The following is a 16,427-nucleotide window of genomic DNA, read 5'->3' as shown; positions in this document are numbered from 1 at the left end:
CTCCTCCACTCTCACTCCTCTTCCAGTGTTGTGTCTCCTCCACTCTCCATCCTCCTCCAGTGTTGTCTCCTCCACTCTCCATCCTCCTCCAGTGTTGTCTCCTCCACTCTCCATCCTCCTCCAGTGTTGTCTCCTCCACTCTCCATCCTCCTCCAGTGTTGTCTCCTCCACTCTTCATCCTCCTCCAGTGTTGTCTCCTCCACTCTCCATCCTCCTCCAGTGTTGTCTCCTCCACTCTCCATCCTCCTCCAGTGTTGTCTCCTCCACTCTTAAACCTCCTCCAGTGTTGTCTCCTCCACTCTTCATCCTCCTCCAGTGTTGTCTCCTCCACTCTCCATCCTCCTCCAGTGTTGTCTCCTCCACTCTCCATCCTCCTCCAGTGTTGTCTCCTCCACTCTCCATCCTCCTCCAGTGTTGTCTCCTCCACTCTCCATCCTCCTCCAGTGTTGTCTCCTCCACTCTCCATCCTCCTCCAGTGTTGTCTCCTCCACTCTCCATCCTCCTCCAGTGTTGTCTCCTCCACTCTCCATCCTCCTCCAGTGTTGTCTCCTCCACTCTCCATCCTCCTCCAGTGTTGTCTCCTCCACTCTCCATCCTCCTCCAGTGTTGTCTCCTCCACTCTCCATCCTCCTCCAGTGTTGTGTCTCCTGCACTCTCCATCCTCCTCCAGTGTTGTCTCCTCCACTCTCCATCCTCCTCCAGTGTTGTGTCTCCTGCACTCTCCATCCTCCTCCAGTGTTGTGTTTCCTCCACTCTTCATCCTCCTCCAGTGTTGTGTTTCCTCCACTCTTCATCCTCCTCCAGTGTTGTGTTTCCTCCACTCTTCATCCTCCTCCAGTGTTGTGTCTCCTGCACTCTTCATCCTCCTCCAGTGTTGTGTTTCCTCCACTCTTCATCCTCCTCCAGTGTTGTGTTTCCTCCACTCTTCATCCTCCTCCAGTGTTGTGTTTCCTCCACTCTTCATCCTCCTCCAGTGTTGTGTTTCCTCCACTCTTCATCCTCCTCCAGTGTTGTGTTTCCTCCATTCTTCATCCTCCTCCCGTGTTGTGTTTCCTCCACTCTTCATCCTCCTCCAGTGTTGTGTTTCCTCCACTCTTCATCCTCCTCCAGTGTTGTGTCTCCTGCACTCTCCATCCTCCTCCAGTGTTGTGTTTCCTCCACTCTTCATCCTCCTCCAGTGTTGTGTCTCCTGCACTCTTCATCCTCCTCCAGTGTTGTGTTTCCTCCACTCTTCATCCTCCTCCAGTGTTGTGTTTCCTTCACTCTTCATCCTCCTCCAGTGTTGTGTTTCTTTCACTCTTCATCCTCCTCCAGTGTTGTGTCTCTTCCACTCTCCATCCTCCTCCAGTGTTGTGTTTCCTCCACTCTTCATCCTCCTCCAGTGTTGCGTCTCCTCCACTCTTCATCCTCCTCCAGTGTTGTGTCTCCTTCACTCTTCATCCTCCTCCAGTGTTGTGTCTCCTCCACTCTTCATTCTCCTCCAGTGTTGTATTTCCTCCACTCTTCATCCTCCTCCAGTGTTGTGTTTCCTCCACTCTTCATCCTCCTCCAGTGTTGTGTCTCCTTCACTCTTCATCCTCCACCAGTGTTGTGTCTCCTCCACTCTTCATTCTCCTCCAGTGTTGTATTTCCTCCACTCTACATCCTCCTCCAGTGTTGTGTCTCGTGCACTCTTCATTCTCCTCCAGTGTTGTATTTCCTCCACTCTTCATTCTCCTCCAGTGTTGTATTTCCTCCACTCTACATCCTCCTCCAGTGTTGTGTCTCGTGCACTCTTCATTCTCCTCCAGTGTTGTATTTCCTCCACTCTTCATTCTCCTCCAGTGTTGTATTTCCTCCACTCTACATCCTCCTCCAGTGTTGTGTCTCGTGCACTCTTCATTCTCCTCCAGTGTTGTATTTCCTCCACTCTTCATTCTCCTCCAGTGTTGTATTTCCTCCACTCTACATCCTCCTCCAGTGTTGTGTCTCGTGCAGTCTTCATCCTCCTCCCGTGTTGTGTTTCCTCCACTCTTCATCCTCCTCCAGTGTTGTGTTTCCTCCACTCTTCATCCTCCTCCAGTGTTGAGTCTCTTGCACTCTTCATCCTCCTCCAGTGTTGTGTCTCCTCCACTCTTCATCCTCCTCCAGTGTTGTGTTTCCTCCACTCTTCATCCTCCTCCAGTGTTGTGTCTCCTGCACTCTCCATCCTCCTCCAGTGTTGTGTCTCCTGCACTCTTCATCCTCCTCCAGTGTTGTGTCTCCTGCACTCTTCATCCTCCTCCAGCGTTGTGTTTCCTCCACTATTCATCCTCCTCCTGTGTTGTGTCTCCTCCACTCTTCATCCTCCTCCAGTGTTGTGTCTCCTGCACTCTTCATCCTCCTCCAGCGTTGTGTTTCCTCCACTATTCATCCTCCTCCTGTGTTGTGTCTCCTCCACTCTCCAGTGTTGTGTCTCCTCCACTCTTCATCCTCCTCCAGTGTTGTGTCTCCTCCACTCTTCATCCTCCTCCAGTGTTGTGTTCCTCCACTCCACTCTCCAGTGTTGTGTTTCATCCTCCTCCTCCAGTGTTGTGTCTCCTCCACTCTTCATCCTCCTCCAGTGTTGTGTCTCCTCCACTCTTCATCCTCCTCCAGCGTTGTGTTTCCTCCACTATTCATCCTCCTCCTGTGTTGTGTCTCCTCCACTCTTCATCCTCCTCCAGTGTTGTGTTTCCTACACTCTTCATCCTCCTCCAGTGTTGTGTCTCCTCCACTCTTCATCCTCCTCCAGTGTTGTGTCTCCTCCACTCTTCATCCTCCTCCAGTGTTGTGTCTCCTCCACTCTTCATCCTCCTCCAGTGTTGTGTCTCCTCCACTCTTCATCCTCCTCCAGTGTTGTGTCTCCTCCACTCTTCATCCTCCTCCAGTGTTGTGACTCCTCCACTCTTCATCCTCCTCCAGTGTTGTGTCTCCTCCACTCTCCATTCTCCTCCAGTGTTGTGTCTCCTCCACTCTACATCCTCCTCCAGTGTTGTGTCTCCTGCACTCTTCATCCTCCTCCAGTGTTGTGTTTCCTCCACTCTCCATTCTTCTCCAGTGTTGTGTCTCCTGCACTCTTCATCCTCCTCCAGTGTTGTATTTCCTCCACTCTTCATCCTCCTCTAGTGTTGTGTCTCCTCTTCACTCACCACAGTGTTCTACTTATATCCTCCTCGTCTTATAGCATTACCCAGTTCTCCTCTCCACTCTTCCCTCACCTTTCTCGTCCTCTCTTCACTAACCTTCCCCTTCACTCTTCTACATTCTTCTTCCACTCAAAACCTTCACCCTCCAACATTTCCAAAAAAGCGTTTATTCCCTCATCTCCCCTAGCCACCCTATCCCCTTTTTTTTTGGCCCTTTCTCTTTACTCCCTGACTCTCGTTATCCCACCCAATCAACCCTGCATAACTGGTATCAAAACCTCCCACTAATACAAAGCGATTTTACTAGAATCCCCTTTACAGAGGATACAATACGGAGGATCGAGCCTCCGCCAACCCTTATTCGATCTCTGCGAAATCAGAAAACGCAGATATTCTTTCTGAGGGTGAAGCGACGTACTTCAAAAGATGTGTCAAACATTTTTGTAAAATAATCTTATATTTTCATGGTGTGAGGTTTAGCGTTGATAAGTGGCCGCGAGAGGTAGACCCTCTGTGTCTACCTGTCTACACCACAGGTGACGGTGGGCTATTTCTGTCTACTTGCTTACACGAGGGATACAGGTGGATCCACTTTGTTTACATGATTGATACACCTGGATCTACTCTGTCGACACGAGAGATACAATTGTATCCCAGTGTGTCTACACGAGGGATGCAGGTGGGTTCCTCTCGCTGTAGACACGAGGGATACAGCTCCAGTCCATAATTATGTCAGACAATTTCTTAATATTAATAACTTCAAAATGAACAGTAACTAACATATTTCGGTCGCTGCATGATCCGAGAAGGGTATCCCCATATTGCATAACCCCAGCCTCCTCTACCTCAGCGCACGCGACTGGAACACCTGATCGTGCGGTATAAATTCGTATTGCTGTTACACTTCGGTTTTCAAGGCTTGAAAACACAGCGCAAATCTAATTCGAAAGCTCCATTAAGAAACTCCAGCTATAAAGCTAAACCGAAGAGGCTTTCTCTTGTTATCCCAGACCATTCTGTTTAAATTTAAAAACGCCCTAAAAACGCTAATTATTTCAGCTTTCTGAAATAAAATTCTCTACAATAATATAGGAAAAATATTTGATTTTCATTTTATTTTTAGAAAATCCAGTTTGACAAAATGGCTTCTTAAAAAAAATTGCAAATTGGCGCGCGTGCGCACGCACACACACACACACACACACACACACACACACACACACACACACACACACACACACACACACACACACACACACACCAGAGAACTGGCAGGGAAGCCAGTTAATGAGATGATGGAATATGTAGCAACAAAATGCAAGGAGGCTGAGGAGAGGGTAACAGGATTAATGAAAAAGCCAGGATGAGCCCATGGTTTACCCAAAGGTGCAGGGAGGCAAAAACCAAGTGTACTAGGGAATGGAAGAAATATAGAAGGCAAAGGACCCAGGAGAATAAGGAGAACAGTCGTAGAGCCAGAAACGAACATGCACAGATAAGAAGGGAGGCCCAAAGACAATATGAAAATGACATAGCAGCGAAAGCCAAATCTGACCCGAAACTGTTGTACAGCCACATCAGGAGGAAAACAACAGTCAAGGACCAGGTAATCAGGCTAAGGAAGGAAGGAGGAGAGACAACAAGAAATGACCGTGAAGTATGTGAAGAACTCAACAAGAGATTCAAAGAAGTGTTCACAGAGGAGACAGAAGGGACTCCAGAAAGACGGAGAGGTGGGGCACACCACCAAGTGCTGGACACAGTGCACACAACCGAGGAAGAAGTGAAGAGGCTTCTGAGTGAGCTAGATACCTCAAAGGCAATGGGGCCAGATAACATCTCCCCATGGGTATTGAGAGAGGGAGCAGAGGCACTATGTGTACCCCTAACAACAATATTCAATACATCTATCGAAACAGGGAGATTGCCTGAGGCATGGAAGACAGCAAATGTAGTCCCAATCTTTAAAAAAGGAGACAGACATGAAGCATTAAACTACAGACCAGTGTCACTGACATGTATAGTATGCAAAATCATGGAGAAGATTATCAGGAGAAGAGTGGTGGAACACCTAGAAAGGAATGATCTCATCAACAGCAGCCAACATGGTTTCAGGGACGGGAAATCCTGTGTCACAAACCTACTGGAGTTCTATGACATGGTGACAGCAGTAAGACAAGAGAGAGAGGGGTGGGTGGATTGCATTTTCTTGGACTGCAAAAAGGCGTTTGACACAGTTCCACACAAGAGATTGGTGCAAAAACTGGAGGACCAAGCAGGGATAACAGGGAAGGCACTACAATGGATCAGGGAATACTTGTCAGGAAGACAGCAGCGAGTCATGGTACGTGGCGAGGTGTCAGAGTGGGCACCTGTGACCAGCGGGGTCCCGCAGGGGTCAGTCCTAGGACCAGTGCTGTTTCTGGTATTTGTGAACGACATGACGGAAGGAATAGACTCTGAGGTGTCCCTGTTTGCAGATGACGTGAAGTTGATGAGAAGAATTCACTCGATCGAAGACCAGGCAGAACTACAAAGGGATCTGGACAGGCTGCAGACCTGGTCCAGCAATTGGCTCCTGGAGTTCAATCCCACCAAGTGCAAAGTCATGAAGACTGGGGAAGGGCAAAGAAGGCCGCAGACGGAGTACAGTCTAGGGGGTCAGAGACTACAAACCTCACTCAAGGAAAAAGATCTTGGGGTGAGTATAACATCAGGCACATCTCCTGAAGCGCACATCAACCAAATAACTGCTGCAGCATATGGGCGCCTAGCAAACCTCAGAACAGCATTCCGACATCTTAATAAGGAATCATTCAGGACCCTGTACACCGTGTATGTTAGGCCCATATTGGAGTATGCGGCACCAGTTTGGAACCCACACCTAGCCAAGCACGTGAAGAAACTAGAGAAAGTGCAAAGGTTTGCAACAAGACTAGTCCCAGAGCTAAGAGGTATGTCCTACGAGGAGAGGTTAAGGGAAATCAACCTGACGACACTGGAGGACAGGAGAGATAGGGGGGACATGATAACGACATACAAAATACTGAGAGGAATTGACAAGGTGGACAAAGACAGGATGTTCCAGAGATTGGACACAGTAACAAAGGGACACAGTTGGAAGCTGAAGACACAGATGAATCACAGGGATGTTATGAAGTATTTCTTCAGCCACAGAGTAGTCAGTAAGTGGAATAGTTTGGGAAGCGATGTAGTGGAGGCAGGATCCATACATAGCTTTAAGCAGAGGTATGATAAAGCTCACGGCTCAGGGAGAGTGACCTAGTAGCGATCAGTGAAGAGGCGGGGCCAGGAGCTCGGACTCGACCCCCGCAACCTCAACTAGGTGAGTACAACTAGGTGAGTACACACACTCACACACACACACACACACACACACACACACACACACACACTCACACACACACACACACACACACTCACACACACACACACACACACACACACACACACACACACACACACACACACACACACACACACACACACACACACACACACACACATCCCAAAATCTAGACAAAAATATATCCTCATCAGGATGCTGGGAATGAGCTTAGAAACTTTACTCACAGCCTGTGTGTACAGCCTGCGTGTACAGCCTGCATGTACAGCCTGTGTGCACAGCCTGCGTGCACAGCCTTCGTGTACAGGGTGTGTGCACAGGATGCGTGCACAGCGTGCGAGCACTTGCCAGTTGTTTCAGAAATCTTTCCATTGTTATCGTGCACCAGCGCTGAAAATTTTAAGCCGGTCAGATGAGACCTTGAGTTATGAGCCAAAGAAAAACTAAAAGTCGTAGGAAGGAAAAAAAAGATTCTGGCAACCGCTTATAGGCCCCCCTAGATGGGGGGTGTTCCGGGGGGCAGCGGCCCCGCAGCCCGGCCCATGACCAGGCCTTCGGGGATACTTAATAAATTAATTTATTATTAGCTAATAATAATAATAATAATAATAATAATAATAATAATAATAATAATAATAATAAAAATAATAAATTTATTTATTATTATTATTATTTTTATTATTATTATTATTTCATCCTTCCAGCCGTCTCCCACTCAGGTAGGGTCACTCGAAAAAGAGGAAACACGCTCACCATCACTCACTCAATCACCACCTTGCAAGAAGTATACTGAAACATATTATATTATTATTGCTATCATTATTATCACCGGAAATACTTATTAACATCGGAATTCGGAATGAGGTTTCTTGCTGGCGCTTATCATAAACATGCTTCTATAGATTGCAGTTATGTCCATTAATCTTATATCAAGACCTAAATTGTGTGGCTCTCTCGCGCCAATATTTCTTCTCAATTCATGGCCACAACTTGAGATTAGTGTGACCACCCTCATCCCTGTCTTTCCCTGGCTGTCGTGAGGCAGAATCTTTACACAACCAAAGAGAACCGAGTTCGATTCCCGGGCGTCCAAAGACGTTTCCCTTAACAGTACCTCTAATTAGGTACCTGTAAGGAAGCAATAATTAGGTACCTAGGGGTCAGTCGGCTGTTGCGGGTCGTATCCTAAAGGAAGACACCATTAGAAATAAGCCCAGATAAGTTTTTGTTGGGTTATCCGTTGTCTGTAAACCTCCTGGGATAAATAATCTAAGAATGCTTTCTATTTCTTAATGTTTGAGAATCTGAGAGGATATGAGAGGATCTGAGAGGATGCACTTCAGCTTCATGTGATCTAACCCTATGTGATCTTTAACGAAAACGCTTTATTCTTACCGTCTGGGGGATCGAAGAGAATTCAACCCGGAATCCAATTCCGGCAATTATCATTGTAAACGTCTCTTCTTGGACGCCCTGGAGATTCCAAACCCATTTAATTATCCGGAAATCAATTACTGTGAATTACCCGAGTAAATCCCCGATGATCACCCCGGAAGACAAGAGTGTCAGCTCTGAGGTCAGCTGAAATAACCTTAATTAGCTTAATTGATTCATATGTAATTAAACCCACTGACCATTGTATCTTAATTAGTCATATTTTATAACAGTCAGGATCAGCTTCAGAGTCACATCAAAATAATTAAATCAATTACACAGACACCCAACAAGTGATGGTGACGCTAGTGTTGTTTTCTGCTGCGCTCACCTCACTAACTTGTGTTTACAAAACTCCGGAAGATTGGAACATACTGTTCTGTAGTATTTTGTGCTTAACAGCCCAGGAATCGAGAATATAAAAAAGCTGAAAGATGCACACGCTAATAATAACAATAATAATAATAATAATAATAATAATAATAATAATAATAATAATAATAATAATAATAATAATAATAATAATAAAATTATAGTAATAATAATACTTTTTATCACATCAGAGTAGGGTGACTCATTATCCTTCACGTCAGAAGTACGCAGACATCACACTACAAATGACCATCCGTACTGCAACATTCACCCCTTTCTTCTTCAGAGTGCAGGCACTGTCCTACCCACCTCATACTAGCCGAACTGTCCTAAAATCAGATGTTCTCGAAAGCTTGGTGCTTATATAAATTGTCCTGGAGACCAACCTCGCCTAACTTTTCTAACATTAATGCAATATAATTTAACTTTGTCACACATGTCTTGAACCTGCTTAATTTTAATTAACATTGAAAATATTATATATATATATATATATATATATATATATATATATATATATATATATATATATATATATATATATATATATATATATATATATATATATATATATGATAGAGGCTGAAAAGAAAACTGCAACCTAAGAGGTAGGTGAAGCAGCAAGAGCACCCACAGCTGCACGCGTCCTGGCTGCTGCCTCCTATATTTTACACCATCAGCGGCACCTTGTTGGTCTCCCGGGTCATGAGAGGCTGAGCCAGGTCGTCAGAGATCAGCTCAGGTCTTCCAGGGGTCGTGTCAGGGGGTAAGGGACTGGCCAGGCCTTGAGAGAAGTTGGTTATGACCTCGCACGTCGAGTTAGGCCCCGAGACGAAAAGATGCGTTTTGGGACGTTGAGGTACGTCCTGTGAGATAAAGTTATGCCCTGAGAGATCAAATTACATAGTGCATTTAATGTTTGAATCTGTTCAATCGTGTAGATTTATGTTTATGTGAGTGGTGATAGGTCATCAGACGTGCCAGGTCGACAAGTACCAGGGTCAGACTATGAAACTGACTCAGAAGCAAGAGGCAGAAACACTTAACTCTCAAACCGAAATTAGAAAGCAGACAACATTTCGTCCTGGATTTGATAATGGTCCAGGACGGACCGAAACGTCGTCTGGTTTTCATTGCCTATTTGTAGATTAATTTTGATGGCTTTCTAGCATTTTTAGGAAACTTCAATTTTTCCATTGTAATTAAGATATTTTTGGTTGTAATAAAGTTGGTAGAATTACCGACAATATGTAAAGTAAAAGGACACAAGTGCAATTAATGTGACATTTATTGTGGCAACGTTTCGCTCTCCAGGAGCTTTATCAAGCTTGATAAAGCTCCTGGAGAGCGAAACGTTGCCACAATAAATGTCACATTAGTTGCACTTGTGTCCTTTTACTTTACATATTTTTGGTTAAAATGCATTTTTTCAGCCATGGTATTGTGAATTACATTCACTAAGAATCATGTTTGTTTATCTTAATTCACAAAGGGTTTTCGCAGGTTTAGATTGGATCGCTTTCTCGACTGACTGGAGTCACGCAGGTATGATTTCCGGTACTGTATTCGACTGAAGAAACCTGCTGCCCAGGTGTCTTATTTATCAACTTGTGACTATTGTATAACATATAGTATTATTCGAAGACTGCCTGATGGCGATCCCTTGAAAGAACTGCTTCAGTGTTGTGTCGTTCTGAGCACCAAACTCTCACTATATACAGTTTCATTGCTGAAGCCCAGTATAAATTAATATACTGTACAATTCTTATGGATTCTCTGACACGCTGAATTACTTTTACATAGTTGAGTTGATAAATTAAAGAAAATACCATGGAGAAAAATGTAGAATATAACTTGGGAATATTGCGTGAGGAATAATGTTAAAAGAGAAGTAAATAATAAATATCAGTGCCATAGAAATGCACTCAGAAGCCTTAGTAGATCTATAACTCATTTTGATAAAATGAACATAGAAATGGATATTTAAGTACCAACTCGTTGTTGTTGTGGCCAAGTTTAAGCTCGCTTGTAAGTACTTCTGGCAGATGATCACACGATATGCAAAATATATGATCAGCCTTATGGTCGCTCTCTAAAACAGTGTCTGATTGTCCAACTGCTGAGGAACATAGACATACCATAGTAATGTATGTGATATGTCATGGTATGTTATTAAAGAAAATAAGAAACTAAGCAATTTATCCTAAATTTGCTTACGACAGACGTAACATAATCTATAGATGCATATCCAGATGTATCTACAGATACATCTTATGCGGTCTGGTTCCTAGTCCTTATGTACATCCATGTGCTCTTGTGCTAAGAACATAAGAAGAACATAAGAAAGGAGAAACACTGCAGCAGGCCTGTTGGCCCATACTAGGCAGGTGCTTTACAATTCATCCCACTAACAAACATTTGACCAACCCAATTTTCAATGCTACCCAAGAAATAAGCTCTGATGTGCAAGTCCCACTCAAATCCATCCCCTCCCACTCATGTACTTATCCAACCTAAATTTGAAACTACCCAAAGTCCTAGCCTCAATAACCCAACTAGGTAGACTGTTCCACTCATCAACTACCCTATTTCCAAACCAATACTTTCCTATGTTCTTTCTAAATCTAAACTTATCTAATTTAAATCCATTACTGCGTGTTCTCTCTTGGAGAGATATCCTCAAGACCTTGTTAATATCCCCTTTATTAATACCTATCTTCCACTTATACACTTCGATCAGGTCTCCCCTCATTCTTCGTCTAACAAGTGAATGTAACTTAAGAGTCTTCAACCTTTCTTCATAAGGAAGATTTCTAATGCTATGTATTAATTTAGTCATCCTACGCTGAATGTTTTCTAACGAATTTATGTCCATTCTGTAATATGGAGACCAGAACTGAGCTGCATAATCTAGGTGAGGCCTTACTAATGATGTATAAAGCTGCAGTATGACCTCTTGACTTCTGTTGCTTACACTTCTTGATATAAATCCCAGTAATCTATTTGCCTTATTACATACGCTTAGGCATTGCTGTCTTGGTTTAAGGTTGCTGCTCACCATAACCCCCAAGTCCTTTTCGCAATCTGTATAGCTAAGTTCTACATTATTTAACTTATAAGTGCTAGGGTTATGGACACTCCCGAGCTTCAGAACCTTGCATTTATCTACATTGAACTGCATCTGCCACTTTTCTGACCAAGAGTAGAGTTTGTCTAAATCCTCCTGAACTTCCCTAACATCTACGTTTGAATCAATTATCCTACCTATCTTCGTGTCATCGGCGAATTTGCTCATATCACTAGTAATTCCTTCATCAAGATCATTGATATATATTATAAACAACAACGGGCCCAAGACTGATCCCTGTGGAACGCCACTTGTTACTGATCCCCACTCGGATTTAACCCCATTTATGGACACTCTCTGCTTCCTGTCTGTGAGCCATGATTCGATCCACGAGAGCACCCTTCCCCCAATGCCATGAGCTGCTACTTTCTTCAACAGTCTTTGGTGTGGAACTCTATCAAATGCCTTACTAAAATCTAAGTAAATAATATCAAATTCTTTATCGTGGTCAACAGCCTCAAAAGCTTTACTGAAGAAAGTTAATAAATTAGTTAGACAAGACCGGCCTCTTGTGAATCCATGCTGAGTATCATTAATCAAGCTATGCTTATCGAGATGGCTTCTTACAATTTCAGCTATAATTGACTCTAGTAATTTGCCTACAATTGAGGTCAGGCTTATTGGGCGGTAATTTAACGGTAACGACTTGTCCCCTGTTTTAAAAATAGGAATTACATTAGCCATCTTCCACATATCAGACACTACACCTGTTTGAAGAGATAAATTAAAAATATTAGTTAATGGTTCACAGAGTTCCATTTTGCATTCCTTAAGAACCCTTGAAAAAACCTCATCAGGACCCGGTGACTTATTTTGCTTCAGTCGGTCTATCTGCTTCACAACCATTTCACTAGTGACTGTGATGTTACATAATTTATTTTCTTCTGGCCCACTATAAAAATTAATTACCGGAATATTATTAGTGTCTTCCTGTGTAAAAACCGAGAGAAAATAATTATTTAAAATCGAGCACATTTCATTCTCTTTGTCAGTAAGATGCCCATAGTTATTTTTAAGGGGACCTATATTATCTCTGACTTTTGTTCTATATACCTGGAAAAAACTTTTTGGGTTAGTTTTAGAATCCCTAGCAACTTTAATTTCATAGTCCCTTTTAGCTTTTCTTATCCCCTTTTTAATGTCCCTCTTAATGTCGATATACTGATTCATAAGATGACCCTCGCCTCTTTTGATACGCCTATAAATTCCTTTCTTATGCCCTAGTAGATATTATTCATCCATTTTGGGTCATTTCTATTTGATCTAATTTCTTTATAAGGGATAAACGTTCTTTGAGCAGCATGTATAGTGTTCAGAAAACTGTCATATTGATAGCTCTCTTCGTTACCCCAGTCAACAGATGATGAGTGTTCTCTAAGCCCATCGTAATCTGCTAAGCGAAAATCTGGGACTGTTACTGAGTTATCCCTACTATCATACTTCCAGTCAATGCTAAATGCAATTGATTTGTGGTCGCTAGCACCCAGTTCCTCTGAAACTTCTAAATTATTAACAAGGAATTCATTGTTTGCCAGAACTAAGTCAAGCAGGTTATTACCCCTTGTAGGTTCAGTCACAAACTGCTTCAAAAAACAATCCTGAACTACTTCTAAGAAGTCGTACGATTCTAAATTCCCAGTCAAGAAATTCCAATCAATATGACTAAAGTTAAAGTCTCCTAGAATTACTACATTATCGTGCCTTGTGGCCCTAACAATTTCCTCCCATAGCAGTCTCCCCTGGTCCCTATCTAAATTTGGGGGACGGTATATCACACCTAAAATTAATTTTTCATGCCCCTCTGAAAATTCTATCCAAACAGACTCTGTATGTGTTGCTTCAGACTTAATACCCGTTTTTATGCAACAGTTCAAGCGATCTCGGACATACAATGCCACCCCACCCCCCTTCCCGACACTTCTATCTACTTGGAACAATTTAAAACCCTGTATGTGACATTCTGCAGGCATGTCCCGACTTTTTGAATTAAACCACGTCTCAGTAATGGCAAATACATCAATGTTACCTGCACTAGCAACTAGCCTCAACTCGTCCATCTTATTCCTAGCACTGCGACTATTTGTGTAATAAATATTTAAAGACCCTCCTCTCTCTTTACCCTTCCTGCTCCTTTCTGTTATTCCACTAAACCTATTACTGTCCTTGTCAATTAGTGCCACTGGCTTTCCAATATCCACCTCATTTTGCCTATTATTAGTTCTCCTAGTACTAATATTACTACCCTTCGACTTCACAGTTTTCCCGCCAAAACCCATACCACTAACTATTCCTAGTTTAAAGACCTAACAGCTCCCTCCACTGCGTTGGCCAGTGCTCCCACCCCACACCTAGATAAGTGAACCCCATCCCTGGCATACATGTCATTTCTGCCATAGAAGAGGTCCCAGTTGTCAATGAATGTTACCGCATTTTCCTTACAGTATTTGTCCAGCCAGCAATTGACACCAATTGCTCTGGACAACCATTCATTTCCAACTCCTCTCCTTGGCAAAATGCCACATATGACAGGTTTCCCACCCTTCCTCCTAATTATCTCTATTGCTGACCTATACCTGCTAATCAGGTCCTCACTCCTACGTCTGCCAACATCGTTGCCTCCAGCACTGAGACAGATAATAGGATTGCTCCCATTACCTCTCATGATGTCATCCAGACGGCTAACAATATCCTTCATCCCAGCCCCAGGAAAACACACTCTGTGCCTCCTACTCCTATCCTTCAAGCAGAATGCCCTATCCATGTACCTAACTTGGCTATCCCCAACAACAACAATGTTTTTACCTTCCTTGGCGTCGTCCTTCGTGATGCTCCCAGTAGTCGACTCACATTCGTCAGGTAGCATTACACCACTTGTGGAATTCGTCAAGACGTTCTCGATGGTCTTCGTTGGGGTTTCTAGGGATGTCTCACTCACGTCTGCCAATGCTTCCTTGGTGCTCGTTGTGGCATTCCCAGTAGAACACTCACATTCGTCAGGTAGCACCGAGAATGGGTTGGAAGTTTCCACGGTAGTCTTCTGGTTTTTCGTTGTTTCAGCCTCTCCAACCGTTTTCTTGATCCTCAGCTTGGTTCCATGTTGCCCGGCCACTGACCAAGCTCCCCTCTTAACCTGGGGACTCACAACAGGAGGATTACTTCGAATCCTCTTGTTCTACTCCGTTAATCGCCGTATCTCCAGCTTAGCAACTCTGAGCTCTTCTCTCAGCTGCTGGTAAAGTTGCTCAAGAGAGGGCATCCTGGTTCAGATTCACGGAGAGCACACAAACAGGTCTTCACAGAGCTAAGTACACGTCACCACGAGCTAAGTACACGTCACCACGCTAAGTACACGTCACCACGTGTACGTTCACACGATCATGTTGCTGCTACTGCTGTTGTTCCTGTGTGCTACTTAAATGTATCAAGGTCCCTTGATGTTTTTGGAGTGCTGGTAGAACATCAAATGCAGGCCAGCACGCGCCTCGCTACCCACACACCTGGCGCTCGTGAGCGTGTGTAATAAATACATGAGACGTGGTGAGACCCGGTACGTGAGACCCGGTACGTGAGACCCGGTACGTGAGACCCGGTAGGCTGGTCGTAAAAGTCCGTTGCACCTCCTGTGAGGATGAGCCTACGTGCCATCCTTCTTATCATCCTTTCTGTCCATCCCTTTCTTCTCTCTGCCACTTTCCTCCTCGTTTCCTTCACTTCTGCCTAGTTTCTCCACCCCTCTACTCATCTACCGCCTTCCTTACTCATCCTCCTCTCTACCTTACTCATCTTCCTTTCTACTTTCATCCTCCTACCTTTCCTCCCTCTATCCCCTTCCTTCCTTCCTTCCTTCCTTCCCCCACCACTTTCATAAACACTTTCTCCTCTGTGTTACCCAAAATTTTCGTTTACCTTTTTTCTTCCCGTTTGATTTACTTGCTTGTCTTAAAATCCTCTACTCCCCCGCTCACCGTCCTGGTCTCCCATTTTTCACTCTCCTTTTTTTGTCCCCAGTTCTCTCTCCTTATTTAACATTCGTGTTTCCTTACAAAAAAAAAAAAGTCAGTTTTTCTCGATCCTGAGTTCGTAATGTTTTCAGTTTGCTCTGCGTGATGCAAGTCAACATTCAGAAAACATTTTCCGAGGAATGACAAGGTATGACATGGGTGGATCATTATTGCAATTATTTATTAACATATCGTAAGCATATCATGGGGTGTCTCAATGGGCAGTGTGCTCCCACCCAGCTATGCATTATAATTACACAGTAGGAACTAAAGCTAATTATATTTCCCTGTTATATTCCATCGCGCACGATGGGGTTCATGCAAGGTGTTGAAATCTGTATTAATGTTGGTGTTGAAATTTGTCAGCCTGGGCTGAAAGACTTCAATATGGCAGTGAGGATATTGTCAAGTATTCCATTAACGATTCACCGGCTTGAAATGTTACTTTCCAGCATCGCTGGAGTCACTATCACTCAGGAGCTGCCATCTCTCAGGAGAACCTATCTCATGCACAGGAGAAATGGAATTTTTATGATGATATTTCCATCATCCAGGAGCGAGGGCGAGTGAAATTATAAATAGAAGAGAGAAGAAAGAGAGGGAGACATATGTGAATATTACAATACTGTATATCTAACTGTAGATAGAGACGAGAGGAAAGTCGAAGAGACGTTTGAATGACTTAATGTATCTAAATATATTTATACATTAGTAGAAATATATTTAGATGCAAATATTATATGTCTAAAATATAAATAAACGCCAGTTTACTCTATACGATGATAGTTACATACAGACATAGTTAAATAAGTATTTCAGTGTATATTGCATAATTACACACGTACATACATGTCTACACACTGGTAATGAACACAGTAGTGATGAATGAAGGCAGCGGCTTGTGAGGTAAAGAGGACGTTATGGCTCCTGGTACTTCTTGAAGATGTCAAAAAGTGGGAAGACAACAAATACAACATCAG

The sequence above is a fragment of the Cherax quadricarinatus genome, chromosome 21 (genome assembly GCF_038502225.1).
Source record: "Cherax quadricarinatus isolate ZL_2023a chromosome 21, ASM3850222v1, whole genome shotgun sequence".
Taxonomy (NCBI): Eukaryota; Metazoa; Arthropoda; class Malacostraca; order Decapoda; family Parastacidae; genus Cherax; species Cherax quadricarinatus.
The sequence above is the reverse complement of the archived record's forward strand: the minus strand, read 5'-3'. Positions refer to the sequence as shown.